At 38.3% G+C, this 14,177-nt stretch overlaps 1 protein-coding gene across 3 annotated transcripts in view; it reads left to right on the forward strand.

Moving 5' to 3' along the window:
• The window catches only part of NCOA3 (nuclear receptor coactivator 3), a 55,648-nt gene that overhangs the window by 880 nt on the left and 40,591 nt on the right, over nucleotides 1-14,177 (forward strand). For all 3 annotated transcript variants that reach the window (XM_033074901.2, XM_033074899.2, XM_033074900.2), the window contains exon 2: nucleotides 6,715-6,754. The gene's annotated coding sequence lies outside the window, so the exon portion shown is untranslated. The remainder of the gene's footprint in view (nucleotides 1-6,714; nucleotides 6,755-14,177) is intronic.

A 14,177-nucleotide genomic window follows, 5' to 3' on the forward strand; every position in this document is an offset into this window, starting at 1 on the left:
GAAAAATACAATTGCAGAACGGAAAGGTTCATTTCCATGCCTCTCAACCATTTCTGCCTCGTAGTTGTAATGAAACTGTGTTGTTGAGAGGTGAAGATGAGTTTTTTTTCCGCCCCTCACCCCGCCCCATGCGAGGTCGCACGCCACTTTAGGTGTTACCGTTTCTGGGATATAAATAGGGTGATTATGAGTTAGAATGTAGCATGAGGTTGACATGATTCCCACAATTCTTTTCCTTTGGTCCTAAAGTTGGTTCTGTTTCTGGTTTCTGCTCCTACTCCTAAAACACGGTCAAGTTTTCCTTTAAAAGTGAAGCGTCTCTATTTGTCACTCATATTCAGACTCATTTGAATCCTCTGTATCTTCTTCTCCTTTTAGACAGAAGTTAACAGAAAATATTCTAACTGGAATAACAGGACAAAACAAAAGGAAATCTGAAAGTGTGAGGATGGGCAATATCTAGTATATGATATCTGTAATACAGTTAAAACGGATTCTTACAATAAACTTAAAATTCTATAATCACTATTATAAAAATAAATATTTTCTTATTTAATATTTCTTAAAAATATTAATTAAAAAATCTTTAAAGTATTCTACTTCACATGAAACAAAGTTGTGTATTTTGACTATAAAATATAGCTTCATAGAAACAAGTAGTATGTGAGTGAAAACCAGAGGATAAAAGCTTGGGTTAAGAGGAGAGAGACAAAATTGGGTGCTTTTTCAGGGGTTCGGGCTTTTTGTTTTGTTTCAGTTTCGTTACTTTTGTTTTTTACACAAGTTTGTGCGTTATAGCATGCAACGGTTATATTTACTGTTAACTGCTGTTGCAGCTGTTCAGCTGACTGTTATAAAGAATTTCCTTCAACTCTGTTACTACTACTATTACTTTTCTTTTAAACTAATACCAGTGGATTTGATGGATTCACTGCTGACATGTGAAGATAGAAGCTGTGGGATACAGGGAGCGATAGACAAAAAGACAAAATAAACCCAGCATTCAGCCTCACTTTAAGTACCTCTCCTGATTCCTGATTACAGTGTGTTGTTGCCAGTCTGATTTTATTTGGAAAATTACTTGCATGCGTTTTAGGCTCGCTTGTAGCTTTGTGTTTTTAACTGTTCCTTTGAAACCTTTGCTCATCCTGGATTTGGATTAATTGACTTGAAAGTTTTGCATTGACTACTTGCCAATTTTTTATGGTTTTTAAAAATTTTTTAAATTTATTTTTTATTTTTATTTTTTTGCATTGTATCAGTGATGTATACCTTAATGTATAGCTGAGACAAAATGCAGATTAGGAAGAAGCAAATCTATTTTATAATAGAACCTTATCTTATCATGGTGGGATAACCTTCAAGATTAATCTCTGTGGTACAGCTTCATAGAGAAGCCAGGGGGTGTTTTTATTTTTCAAGAATGCTGGGAAAGAAAAGGTGTCTTGATTATATTTGCCTGCAAAGTTAAACCATTTTTAGCATGTTAAAAGGTATTGGGCTCTACAATCTGATACTACAGGCTTCTTCAGCTCCTGCATTTAAATGAGTCTCTTGAAAAGGTGAGCGTATGATACAGCATCTTCTGCATTTCATGTTCAAGCTTTTTGAGTATTCAGAAATATCTTAAATATTCTTCTAACTTTTTTTAATTTAAAAAAAATGGAGGAGAGTGGGAGGATTAGTATCCTCTATGCCAAGGATATAAGAGGGTGGTTAAGAATATGTAACCTGAATTCTGGGGCAGCCTGTCTATGCAGGTTTTTTCATTTGTTTCCCCCCCCTTTTCTCCTGGCTAGATCTATTGATGTTTCTAGATGTAGTGTATTAGGAAAGAAGCAATTGTAAAAAATTTTAACTGCTTCTGCTATGGAATGTATTTCCACTCACTCTGATTTTTGTGTGTTACATTTAGTTGAGTGAAGATGCATTAAATTATCTTGTGCACTGTATAAATGGGAGGCATACATCATATGGATCCTGTTGCTAATACTTACTTGGTGACTTTTTAAATTTGCAGTTAGCAATAAACTTATTTTTGAAAAGTGAAACAAAATTACCTTGCCTTTGACCTCATGAAGGGTCTTTAGTTTTTTGTGTGCAGTGTGTCTAATAACACTGCCTCACTGAAACATCCCAAAGTGATTGAAGAGGTAATGAAACAGGGATTGGATTGGGTGACTTTTGTTGCCATATCTTTTAATGGAAGGGTTAGGTTAAAGACAGAGCGAAACAATTTACTTGCAAAGAAGCCAGTGAAATACAAGTTCTTTCTAGTATTTTGGGGAAACGATTGTTCAGAACAGTCAGTTGAGAGAAGAGAGTCCAAAGAACTAAATCTAAATCAAAGACAGGATTCCTCTGGTTTTGCTTTGTGCATTCAAATTGTAATTCAATTTCTAATTCTAACACTTTGCAATTGTCCTGGAGAGTATATTAACACCTTAACATTGATGGGTTTTTTACATCGCATCACAGAAAAAAATAAACTGTGCTACTTGCTTTTTGCTGTGTGTGTCTGAAGTAGCAGCTAATATAATCTACGTGGATAAACTTCTTCTAAAACCTTTTAGACATTAGGAGCATACACGTGTGTGTGCACGTGCGTAAGCATTCAGTATATGGAAATGCTGCATTTTTAAAATTATTATTCTTATGGAAGTATTAGTAAAGGTTCAAAAATTAATTCATTGTGTTAATAATGACAACTTTAAAATAGTTTTCCATTTTTGGCAGCTTACAGCTTAAGGAGATGATTTCAAACAAAAATTTGCAATTTTTTTGCCAGTGATTTGGGTAGGCTTTTCAGACATCGTCCTCTATAATATTTTTTTCTTTCCCATAAAGGCTAGGCTGGAGAGGTTAGGTGAAAATAGGGAATTGTCATTTGGTTCGCAGTTCTTTTTGTGCTCGGTCCATCTTTTCTGCTGCCATGAACTAAAGCAGACGTAGGCAGCATCTTCCATTAGTTATAGCACCCTCCTCGTTTTATCTTCTGTGGGAGCCTTTTTGATGTTCAGAGCAGAGATTTCTGGCTCAATGGGCAGGACTCAGTCAGCATATGGCTTAACTTTCTTAGTTGGTAATTGAAAGAATCCCCTCCTAATCGGTATTTCAAGTATTTATCTAGTCATAGATTCAAAGATAGCACTAATGGCAACAAAAGCAAGAGTACTTTATCTGCAAATCGTTCACTCAATTAAAATAGAAAAAAGCCAACATCTCCTGTTAACTTGGAATGTACATTTGATCCCTCCTTTAAAAGGAAGGTGCACTTTCTAATCACCGCACAGAAAATTGAAAAAAGAAAACATCTTCCCTGGCTGAAGTAGCTTTTTTATTACAACTGTAGGTTTTCTGTTGAACCTTCTAATCTTTGATGTGGTTCAAGGCTGATGAATCAGATTGGTAGTGGTAAGGTATAGAACTAGTGCTAGCAAACTTGCCAGACTTGGATTGACTGTGTGAGAGACATAAGCAGGTAACAAGGATGATGCATGAGATTCAGGAACAATGGAAAATGAGTGCAAATTTGAGCAAGTTGAAGGAAGAATAGCTTGTGTTGTCATCCACTGTAATTTCTGCTCAAATGTACAGCTGCACGGTAGTTTTATCAACTGCTGTGTCTTCTCTTACCATCAGTCTCTCTGCAGCTGAACCTCAAGCGACCTCTGTCAAGATTAATACATACTTTGATAATATTTCAGATTGGCCAAGCAATTCTTTTGGTATATGAGCAAAATTTTTCCTTTCCCCCTCATATTAGCTTCACTTGATTGCGATGAAACTTTTGCTTTAAACTAAAGAGTATGTCTAGGCTGAAGTGGAAGGTTGTTTGAGCAGTGTATTTGAGGGAGCTTTTTAAAAAACTCTATAAAAGCAGTGGAAATTTCCAGGTTTCACAAAAGAAAACAAGCAAACAAAACAACCACACCCCAAAATCACACATGCTAAAAAATAATCCAAAAACCAACCAAGCAAGCAGACACTTTTAGGTCTGGTTTAATAACTGCTTTGCAAGAAGAAAAATATGAAGAGGAACCACAGACGTTCTGGATGTCAGCCTGAGAAATTTTCCACTGTTTTCTTTAATAACATGCAGGCATACTTTTATTGCTGGAATTTCAGTTAGGCATCTTTTCTGGACTGAACCTTCAAGCTATTTGATGAGCAAGTGCTTGCTGAAAATCAATTGTCAAGAAATAAATACTCATATGCAAGACTGTGCATAAACCACTCTCATGCTGGGTATCAACTACTGATTATATGACTTCAGGTTCTTTTTTTACAGTGTGTTAGCTGTTCCTGTTTCTACATGATCACTGCTAGGTGACAGTACATCTTTTCTTGCTTCTGGAGATGGTAATTCTACACCAACATTTCCAGTAAGGAATGTATGCTGCTAAGCTAGAAATCTTCATTATCTTATCTTTAATATACAAAGGAAAAAAGGCATTACGAAATACATCTTTTGTAAAAAGAGTTAAACTTAAAGACTATTTAATGGTTATTTTTTAAAATTATTGTAGTTTCAGATTCAGTGGTGAAAATCAAACTGAAGGGATCTACAGGTTCAACCTCATTTGTCTACCTTAAAGCTCTTTTCTGTACTAAAAGCTCCCTGACCTTTTTCCAAGATGTAGAGGACTCTGTACTCGAAATGTGTCTTGTCTTTCTGTCACTACAGATATTTGACTTAACTGTTTTGGGATAGGGCCTAAAGAAACCTTAATATATTGGGTTGAGGTTTTTATTTTCTTAGATGCCAGGGTGGGAGCTAAGTTACTGTATTATGTAAAAAGTGAGCAACAACACAACAAATTCTTGTCTTTCTAGTATTACAGTAATTTCACAACCGTAAGGCGCACCCCCGGGAGTTGGCAAAATTCGCAACTTTGTAGATCATATAAGGTGCACCGGATTATAAGGCGCACTTTTTTTTTGCAGCGAGGCTCCGCCCCCAGCTCACCCTGCACGGTTGCTGGCCAAGGCCCCGCCTCAACCCGGCAGCCATTGGCCCCTGGGCCTGCCTCCACCTGGCAGGGGTAGTGCTGCGAGCCACTGGGCCTACCTGGACCCGGGAGGGGCAGCAACGCGGGCCGCCTGGCCCATCTTCACCCGGCAGTCATGGGCCCCTGGGACCACCTGGACCCAGGAGGGGCGGTGCCGCGGGCCCCCTGGCCCGCCTTCACCCAGCAGCCATGGGCCCCTGGGACTGCCTGGACCCGGGAGGGGCGGTGCCGCGGGCCCCCTGGCCCGCCTTCACCCAGCAGCCATGGGCCCCTGGGACCTCCTTCACCCGGGAGGGGCGGTCCCGTGGGTTCCCGGGCCTGCCCGGACCCGACAGGGGCGCTGCCACGGGCCCCTGGGCCCGCCTCCACCCGGCTACTGTGGCGCTGCCGGCTCCTCCCACGGCTCACAGCTCACGCTTCTGGGGCGGCAAATGTCGCAACTTTGTAGATCACATAAAGTACACCGGACTATAAGGCGCACTTCCTGGTTGGGGGGAAAATTTAGTCAAAAGGGTGCGCCTTATAGTAGTGAAATTACTGTAATTGAAAATATAAAACCAGAACCCTTTACATGCATTTTAATGTAATTTTGTCTTCTTAAGACAGCATAGTACACATCCACAGCTCTCAAGCCAAGTCAGAGCCATTGTGCTTCCTTTTCTGTTACCTCTCTTTGTTGGGCTACTCTTTTTTTAATAATTATGTAAAAATTTCAACACCTGACTTCCTGACTGCTCGTAATACTTTCCCACATATTCAGCTACTGCTAATGAGAATGCTAATGACTAAAGTTAAAAGTAGAGTACGTTGAACTTGACATGATCCTTAATATGTTTTCCCCCTTATGTAAGGATTGTATTGTGAATTGTGTATTGTTTAATTGGTTGCTTGCTGATTGAAAGTACTGAAATTACTGCCGTTGCTTTGTATACCTTTTGGATATCTCATATAAACTTGTTACTTTACAAATTCGATGTAAAGTTTAATCTTGAGATGGGATTTCGAAGTCGTAGGGAGACTTTTTCTTCCTGAAGGCAAAAATACATTGCTGAAGACATAAGACAACCGATTTTATTGTGTTTCTTGTCAAAGCCTAAAACCAACTTACCTTGCTTATTTGGGCTTTGGATAAAGCTAGGGTGGCAGATGAGATATTTCACTATAGTGCTAGATTCTACAGCCTTACAGAAGTTCCAGTTTTCTTTAAGCTTGGTTTTACATTTATCTTTATTCTGCTTGTTGCAAACTCTTTCATTGACTTAACTGGTAAGTTTGCTAAATACTTCGTAGAAATAAGATTGATCTTGGCTGAAACAATTCTGCACTGAGCAAAAGTTTAATGAGTGAAAATTTGGTTACCTTAAAGAAAAAAAAACTCAAGTACTTCTTGTTGTTCTGGTAGTAGTTTCTAGTGTGGTTTGCTTACCTCTGGTATTTTATTCTTGTCCTCTACAAATGTAGATTCAGTCAGTGTGGTCACTGCAGAAGAAACCATGGTGATTTAAGAGAATTTTCTTTTCAGGGTGACTGACTGGATAACGTCCCTACCACTTGGTTTAGGAGACTTTTCCTCACCGAAACAGTGATGCTTTGATCTTTACTCCTAGTGTTTTACATAGGGAAGATGATCTGCTGTAACCGGTAGATCTTTGTTCAATTTTCCTCCATTCAGTAAAATAAAAAATATGCTTTTTCTTTCTAGGCATTCCTACTGACTTCTGCTGTAGCAAACACTGTGCTAGGTAAGTTTTCTGTCACAACTACTTTTTCTCTGCATCAATTCTCATAAACTCTTGGTATTTAGAGTGTTAAAAAAGAGGAAAATTATTTCAGTTCTCTTAGAAGAATAAAGGTTTGTTTTGGTGGGGTTTTTTTTATGTTCTGTGTTAATATGGTATTTAATTTGCTGTCTTCTGCCTCGCTTAAGCTTGAGGAAGTGCATGGTATGACCTGGCCTTGGTATGTATCATGGCATCTAACACTCTTAGGCTTTTGGGGACCACTTGAACCATTAAAGGATGCTCCTCCTAAGATGTGGCATGTAGAGTGCTAGTATCCTTCTTCGTGTATATCTGCTTTTGGTTTTTAATTCCCTCTATCATGGGTACTAGAGTTTTCTTCTTCCCGAACTGATAATTGTTCTGAGCAAAGAATTCACATTCTTTTGAAAGACCGATGATGAAATGGGATTTCTTAGCTAAATCTATTCTGGGCTCAGTGCAGATATAATGTGCATCGCTGTTGTGTGTTGTTTGTTTGAGGTTTGGTCATAGCTTCTGGGTTAAGCAATTTAGCTTTCAATAGTTGATTAGAATGATATATCAGCTTCTATGCCTGTTGCTGGAGAGTAGTGAAACTGAAAACTTGTCTGGACATTCTATTCAGTGGAATTTTGGTCACAAGAGAGGAAGCACCTCCTTTGGAATAATCACTTGTTGTAAGTACAATCTCTATAGTCTGCAGTTTAGCAGGTGCCCTGAAACAGATTTCGGGTGAGCTGGCTTGCTTAGAATAAGGTAGTGTTAAAATGAAATGAAAAAAATGAAAGGAGACATTTGAAGGCAAACCTTTGGAGAACGATCTCTTCAAAGGACAGAAGAATTTGTGGGGTTTTTTTTCAGATAGCTGTGCTCACTGGTTCCTAAGCCATGTTTTGCAGACAGATGACATTCTGAGTTAAATAGTGTGAGGTGGAGAAAAATGGTAAATAACTTTTGGTCCTGACTGGATGCAGGCACTTGTCTGAGCACATTGTCTGTCATAAATCTACTTTCAATGAAAGAAAGATCACCTCAGTTTTATTCTTTAAGAGGATTAATGATATCAACCTTAAGTTTTGTGTGCTCTTTTCTTGTGTTCCCTCCACGGTGTGCTGTGATTGTCCTGTTATTGTTTGTACATCGTTACTACATGAGAATCTAGCAAGTTGTTGTACTGATGAAAGTTCAGGGGTAGGTAAGACTTTGTAGCTTTTGGAACTTTCAGTGGACTGTTAGGTACACTAAAAAATGCTTAATGGACTTTGAAAAGAGAAGTTATTCTATGCCCAGAGACAATTACTAGAAAATTTTCTCCTAATACTTCTGACAGGGCTCAAGAACATAAACTGACTGCAGTGTACCTAAACCTAACTTCCCACGCTGTGTGGAATGAACTGTAGCAAAGTCATTCACTGGATGAATGCAGTGTGGCATTTACTGATAAGAAAATGCATTGCACTGATCCCACTTGGTGGCTGATCTTCTCCAATTGCATGACATACATGTGTGACCGTGTGCTCCTCACTTATTTACTGTGTTTTATTTGCTTATCAGATGCTAATATGACAACTTTTCAGTGCGGAGATGTGACTGAATACTAACTTTAAAGATCAAACAGTGGCTCTCCAGCTCAGGGGTTTGTTGAATGTTAGATGGAATTCAGTTGGTCTGCTGGTATGGGCACTGAAGAAAAAATGCATGTAAGGAAAAGTAATAATAAAAAAAAGTACAGGTCTCTCCTGGCATTTCCACCAGTGAACTGTATAAGAATACATGAAATTTGCTCCCTGATGATGTGAAACTGCACAACTGCTTAGGCATTTATCTATAAACAAGGAAGGAACTGGATCTGAAGACATAATAAATGCTTTTGGCATTTGAAGAGGAAGGATATCATCCCATCTGGTTTTGGTAGTCATTGACCTCTTGTACTAATTTCCAGACTGGCTGCTAATCTTCCTAAAATTACTTGGAATTTCTACGCTAATGTTGATAGTGTCATTTTGGAGAGTTCTGCAGATAAACCTTAGAGTTTGAGAAGTGCCATTTGTATAAAAACTTTCATGAGTAAGACTGATTTTCTTGCTACTTGAGGAATCCGTGGGAGCTTAATGTGAGATTTGTTGAAAAACACCTTTTCAATGAAAATGAAGATCCTGCTTCTTTAATAGAACGTTAGAAAAACGAGAAGCATAAGGTTTTTATGCAATGGAAATTTCTTGGAAAGAATAGAAAATCTTGGACCAAAATAAAAAAAAAAATCCAGAGGACATTGAAAGCTTTACTTAAAAACATGGCATTTTTTTCCTTATGAATGGGAGGGGGGAAAAAAGATCCATGATGGTAGGAATGAATGTTGTGGTCAGGATATTCTGTGTCTAGTGAGGATGGGACTGTTGGTGTATGGTATGCAAAATCTGAAGCGTACATGATATTAATAAAATGTCCCTCTTAAATCAGAACCAAAAAGACTGTGGTAATATATCTTTAAATTAAACAAAGTAGGATCAATTGTAATGTTACTTTCCTGTCTTAGTGGCCCATTGTTATAATGGTTTATCTCAGTATGTTACGTACTACCTCCCAGTTTATCTCTGGGCTCCAGTACATAATTCCCTGATGAAACTCATCGTGGAATTACGCTTGCTCATGGTGTTTGGATCGATGCTAAGTTAGTGCTGGTCAGTCAAGGTGTTGTTCAGTCAAGTATTAAAAGTCTCTAGGGACAGGTTTTCCGTAGGCTATCTGAAAGTGGTTCCTGTGTTCAATCGTTATTTATAAACTGGAATTTAACTTGCTGCAGGTAGTAAAGCTTGCCAATTGCCCTTTTCTTGTAGGCCTTGGAGGAGACTCTGACTCTCAAATCTCTAATACCTCTCTGGGTGGCACTGCTCTGTTTTATGTAGCATTGAGCAAAGACACCAACCTTTGGGCTTTTTCCTTTTTATTAATCCAACTTTCTTAATTTTAAAATAATGGAGCCCTTAAATCTAAGACTTTATTTACATGCACAATACCACTACAGCTTTGTTTTGACACTAAATTGTAGCAGATGCTTTGTGATAACCTGACTGTATTGTGGAAAGATTAATTAATCTGTTTTGGTGGGGGGAGGGAAGGGGTCTATTCTGTCCTTACTTTTCTATTCCACTGAAGGTACTCTACTAAGCTCCATTTGGTAGGAATGAAATATGGTAAGGAATATGACAAAGAAATAGAGGAAAGGGGATCCTAATTAATGGAATGCTCAAATCTGTTGGGATAACATAGGCAGACAACTGAGTTTGCTTCAAATATTGAATGGTAAGCATTTTTGTTGAAGTAAATGAATACCTCTTGCAGCCAAACAAAGTGTACCTGCATATACACAATCAGATTTTAATTGCAGCATTGAGCTTGAAACATTTCCATATTTCACGGACGAATTTGGGTTTAGAAATGGCACCTTTGTATTGAGTAGCTGTACTTGCTTCTTTCAATTAAATAAATAATATCTAAGCACTGATGCTATGCAGAGAAAATTTGAACTATTTTGATTTCCTTTCTTCAGTAGCTTATTTTGGTTTTAGTAGTTTCTGATCTTGTGCTCTCAAACCTGAGAGTCTAGTCATGCCAAAACCTCATTAACTTCATTAACAGGCCTTTAATTATTATTAGATCAGCAGATACCAATATCTAATCTTAAAAACAAGAGGATGTGTGTTTTTCCATAAATTTAAAAAAATAGTCTATTTTAGTAGCATGATGGAAAAGGTACTAAGTAGGATTCTCAAAAGCATCCTTAAGACACCAGGCATTTAACTCCCCTTAAAGCTAGTTTGTGTGAGTTTGAGTAGACTTACACAAAATAAAACCTGTAATGGATAGATGCCTTTCCCCCCTGCCCTCTCCCCACAGCACTCCAACTCTTTTTTGGGATATGAGCCTACATTTTTAAAAGTGTAATGTTTCCAGTGTAAAATATTTGCTGACATTAATTCTGTAACTTAGTTCTTGTGCAAACAACACGAATGAATGTTCATAAGTACTGCATCTGCTGACTAGCGAAACGTGCCAAAAGCAAGGCAATATGATTTATGGAGTATATTTCTTTCATGCTCATGGGCCCACCCTTATTGATGGGTGTAAATATATTCCAACAGTGACACTGGTAATTTAAATGTCAGTATGAGGTCTTCTCTAAAAGAATGTTCTTAATCAGAACTTGTGATCTGTCATAATCAAGATAGTATGTGTCAGTGTTGTTTATTCTCCAGTGGAAAAAACCTGTGTGTTCTGATTTGATTGTCACTGGAGCTCTCTAAGTACCCGTGCTGGGCAAAGGTCAAGTTAAGACACAGGTCCTCAACAGACATCAGATCTCCATTTATGAGACGGTTATCTATTACTGTGTAGTAAATTGCAAGTGATTGCTGTGTTACTGCTTATGAGACTTTGTGTGGAATTGGCCCCCATCGGTTCACAGAAAAGACCACTAATAGCCTTCTTTGTTGTATCATCTGTGCAGTGCGCTGTTTCAGGAATCTGCTTAAATAAAGAATGTGCAACAAGGATTAAAGAAGTGTTGAGAGGCGGAGTTGACAATACTATTTGAAGGCTTTTTTGAATGACCTCACATCCTTAGTACTTTCAGTGTAAGTTTTTGTATGTCTTTAAAAAGCTTATGGAAAAAGACAGTATAATTTACCATAAGGAAATTTCTACTCTGCCAGCAAGGTAGTCATCAAGCAGGGCACCACCTTGGTCAGTACACTGACTGTGTCTTCTACATGGTTTACTCGCTGGAGGAGTGGGAAAGTGGGTTTTTAGCACTGTTGGCTGACACCTCCAACTACCGCTTTAAATGAGAGGGAGGGAGGTAAGGGTGGCCTTTGCTAAGCGCTTGATCCTGCTGCTGCCTCATGCTTTGTGGATGCTGTGTATGGGTGTGGCAATATAACCTAGAAAAATGTCCCCGTTCGCTAGCTACTGTGCTTCCAGGCACTTTAACTGCTTTGTTGTTGGCAGGTTTATAGAGACGTTGCTCTTGGTCTTGGTAATATGATGGTAAAGCATGTTCTGATCTGTCAGCATGGAGGAGCTGTGCTGCAGCAAAGCTAACTTGGTTAGATAAAAGACTTGAAGATCTTGGCCACCAGTTTAAAACAAAACTGAGCGTGTTTGAGTACTTTAAATATGGCACTTACCAGTTATACCGTTATCTTCATTGGAGCAGCGAGATAAAGTTCAGTTTGTTTAGACATTTGACCAGTTTCTCTTCCTAAGCTTTAACTTCTTGCCCTGAATAAAAGGCTACACTTTGTTCATCAGAATTCTCCATTCATTGCTTAAATATTTGAACCAAAAAGTAGTTCTGAGGTGTATGTCAAGGACAGGCATTAAAGAATTAGACTAGGCTGCTGTAATGGAAAATATTAGGCATCTTTAACCACAGTTAAGGTTGTAGTTGTGCCTGCACAGGCACTGATATGCTGTAGTTTATTTTTCTGTTTTAGGCAAAGATGCCCACTCAAAATGAGCAAGGTTCCTTTCTTTTGTCAAATTTAGGTTTAATTCAGTAAATCATCCTAATTTCAGCCTGATATGAAACATCTGTTGCAATGCTGGGTGTATCAAGGCTGTTTTATTAAAGATGAAGTATATTAAGTTGAGAGTGAGCATGTGTATGTCTATGGGTCCCCAGATGTCCTTGTTGGAGATATCTGTTGATATATGGCTTTAAATGTTTTTCAGTAATAGATTCCTTCCACCCTGCTGCCAGTGTGGTGCTCCAAATTGTAGAAAAAGCAACGGTAATGCTATTTGTTTGGTAGGGTCTTATTTTCACGACCTGTTAGTTTTAACAGGGAAAACTACACCTGATTTGCCTCATGCATAGTGCAGATGTGGCATGTTTTAAAAACAACTTATTTTAAAATATCTTTATAGGGTTTAAAATATCTTTACATATTACAGGTGAACACGGTTTGCTTCTAATTGTTTTTGTAAGCTAGGTACAGTCTTCAGAAACTGGAAAAATGCATGCTGTAGACTTCTGTAAAGGGCTTGCATGCTTTCCCAAAATGCGTTTTTCCTACATGACTTCAGAATAGGGCACTGTGGATTGGGTGGAGCTGCACAGTCTCAGTAGGACTGAGACACGCTGTTAACTCAGGGACAGTCTCCTGATAGCGTCATGAATTGCATGACAAAACATACATAGGAAAAAAGGTACATTTTTGAGGAAATTGCATACGGTTTAGTAAAGGGTCATCAGAATCAGTCATTTTTTGCAGGCTTGCTGGTGCATCATTGTGAATCTTCTTTGCTGGATCAGTAATCATACAGACTCAGTCTTTAGTTATTAGGTTACTTACATAGTGGTGTAGTAAAAAATTCCAAATGTTGCTCAACTTTTGGTAATTGGTATATTTTTGGAGACAGTGCTAGCAATTGCCAGTATTGTCTTCCCATCCCCCAGCTATTGAGTCTGGTTTGCTTGCAGCTGCAGTAGTAGGCATCTTTCTTTCAGGAAGTGACCTTGGCTTGTATTAATCAAATTCAGAAAAGCTTCTTGAGAACATGCTGACTTGAGATAAAATTTTATAGTATCCATTTTCTTGTCAAATGAGACCGTCTTACCAAAAGGGAATTAATTTATGATATCTTACTGTAAAAGAATTTCTCTAAAGTGATACTGTATTCAGAGAAGGCAAAACAGCAAAACCAAACTGCAGTTTCTACTGAGAGGAATGTATTGAGAGCTTTTTATAGAAGAAATTAAGTCTTAAATTGGTATTGGCAAAACTGCATCCTAATCTAGCTAAACTGTGCAAATACAGCATTATTTGATAGCATTTTGTGTGGTATCTTCCCATTTTGAACTACAGTAGGAAAGCTTGGTAGTAAGGCATGAACTCAGCTAAGATTTTATGATGTCTTCAACTTTCTGACTTTGTGTTTTAATCACTTCCTGCATCTGTTGTTAGCAGCTCTCAAGGCATTAAACTTAACCTCATAGTAGCTGCCTTAAGCTGCCGCTGTGCCTATTTGTGTAGATTAAGAAATGAATCTACCTGTGCCGGTTCAAGAAATCACTGTTTGATCTTTCCACAGGCTGGAAATTGGTTTCCTTCAGGTGCTCTGAAGTGTAGTGGCTGAATATTCCTGAAGCAGGTTTTAAGAGGTTTTGCATGATTACCTTATTGCCTAAAACTCTTTTGTGAATTGAGCCACACAGGTATGATTTGCAAAACTATGACATAGATAAATTTGACTGGCAATGTTTTCAGCTGGCATAGCTGTTTTGTAAGAGTCTTTATCATTTTTCTGGACCTGTGTAGAGGTCTGAGACCAAAGTATCTGTCGCCACTACAAAGTGCACTGAAAACCTTTAACATTCCGAGTAAGGTCATTTACTGATTTT

This window comes from Catharus ustulatus, chromosome 17 (assembly GCF_009819885.2).
Source record: "Catharus ustulatus isolate bCatUst1 chromosome 17, bCatUst1.pri.v2, whole genome shotgun sequence".
NCBI classification, from domain to species: Eukaryota; Metazoa; Chordata; class Aves; order Passeriformes; family Turdidae; genus Catharus; species Catharus ustulatus.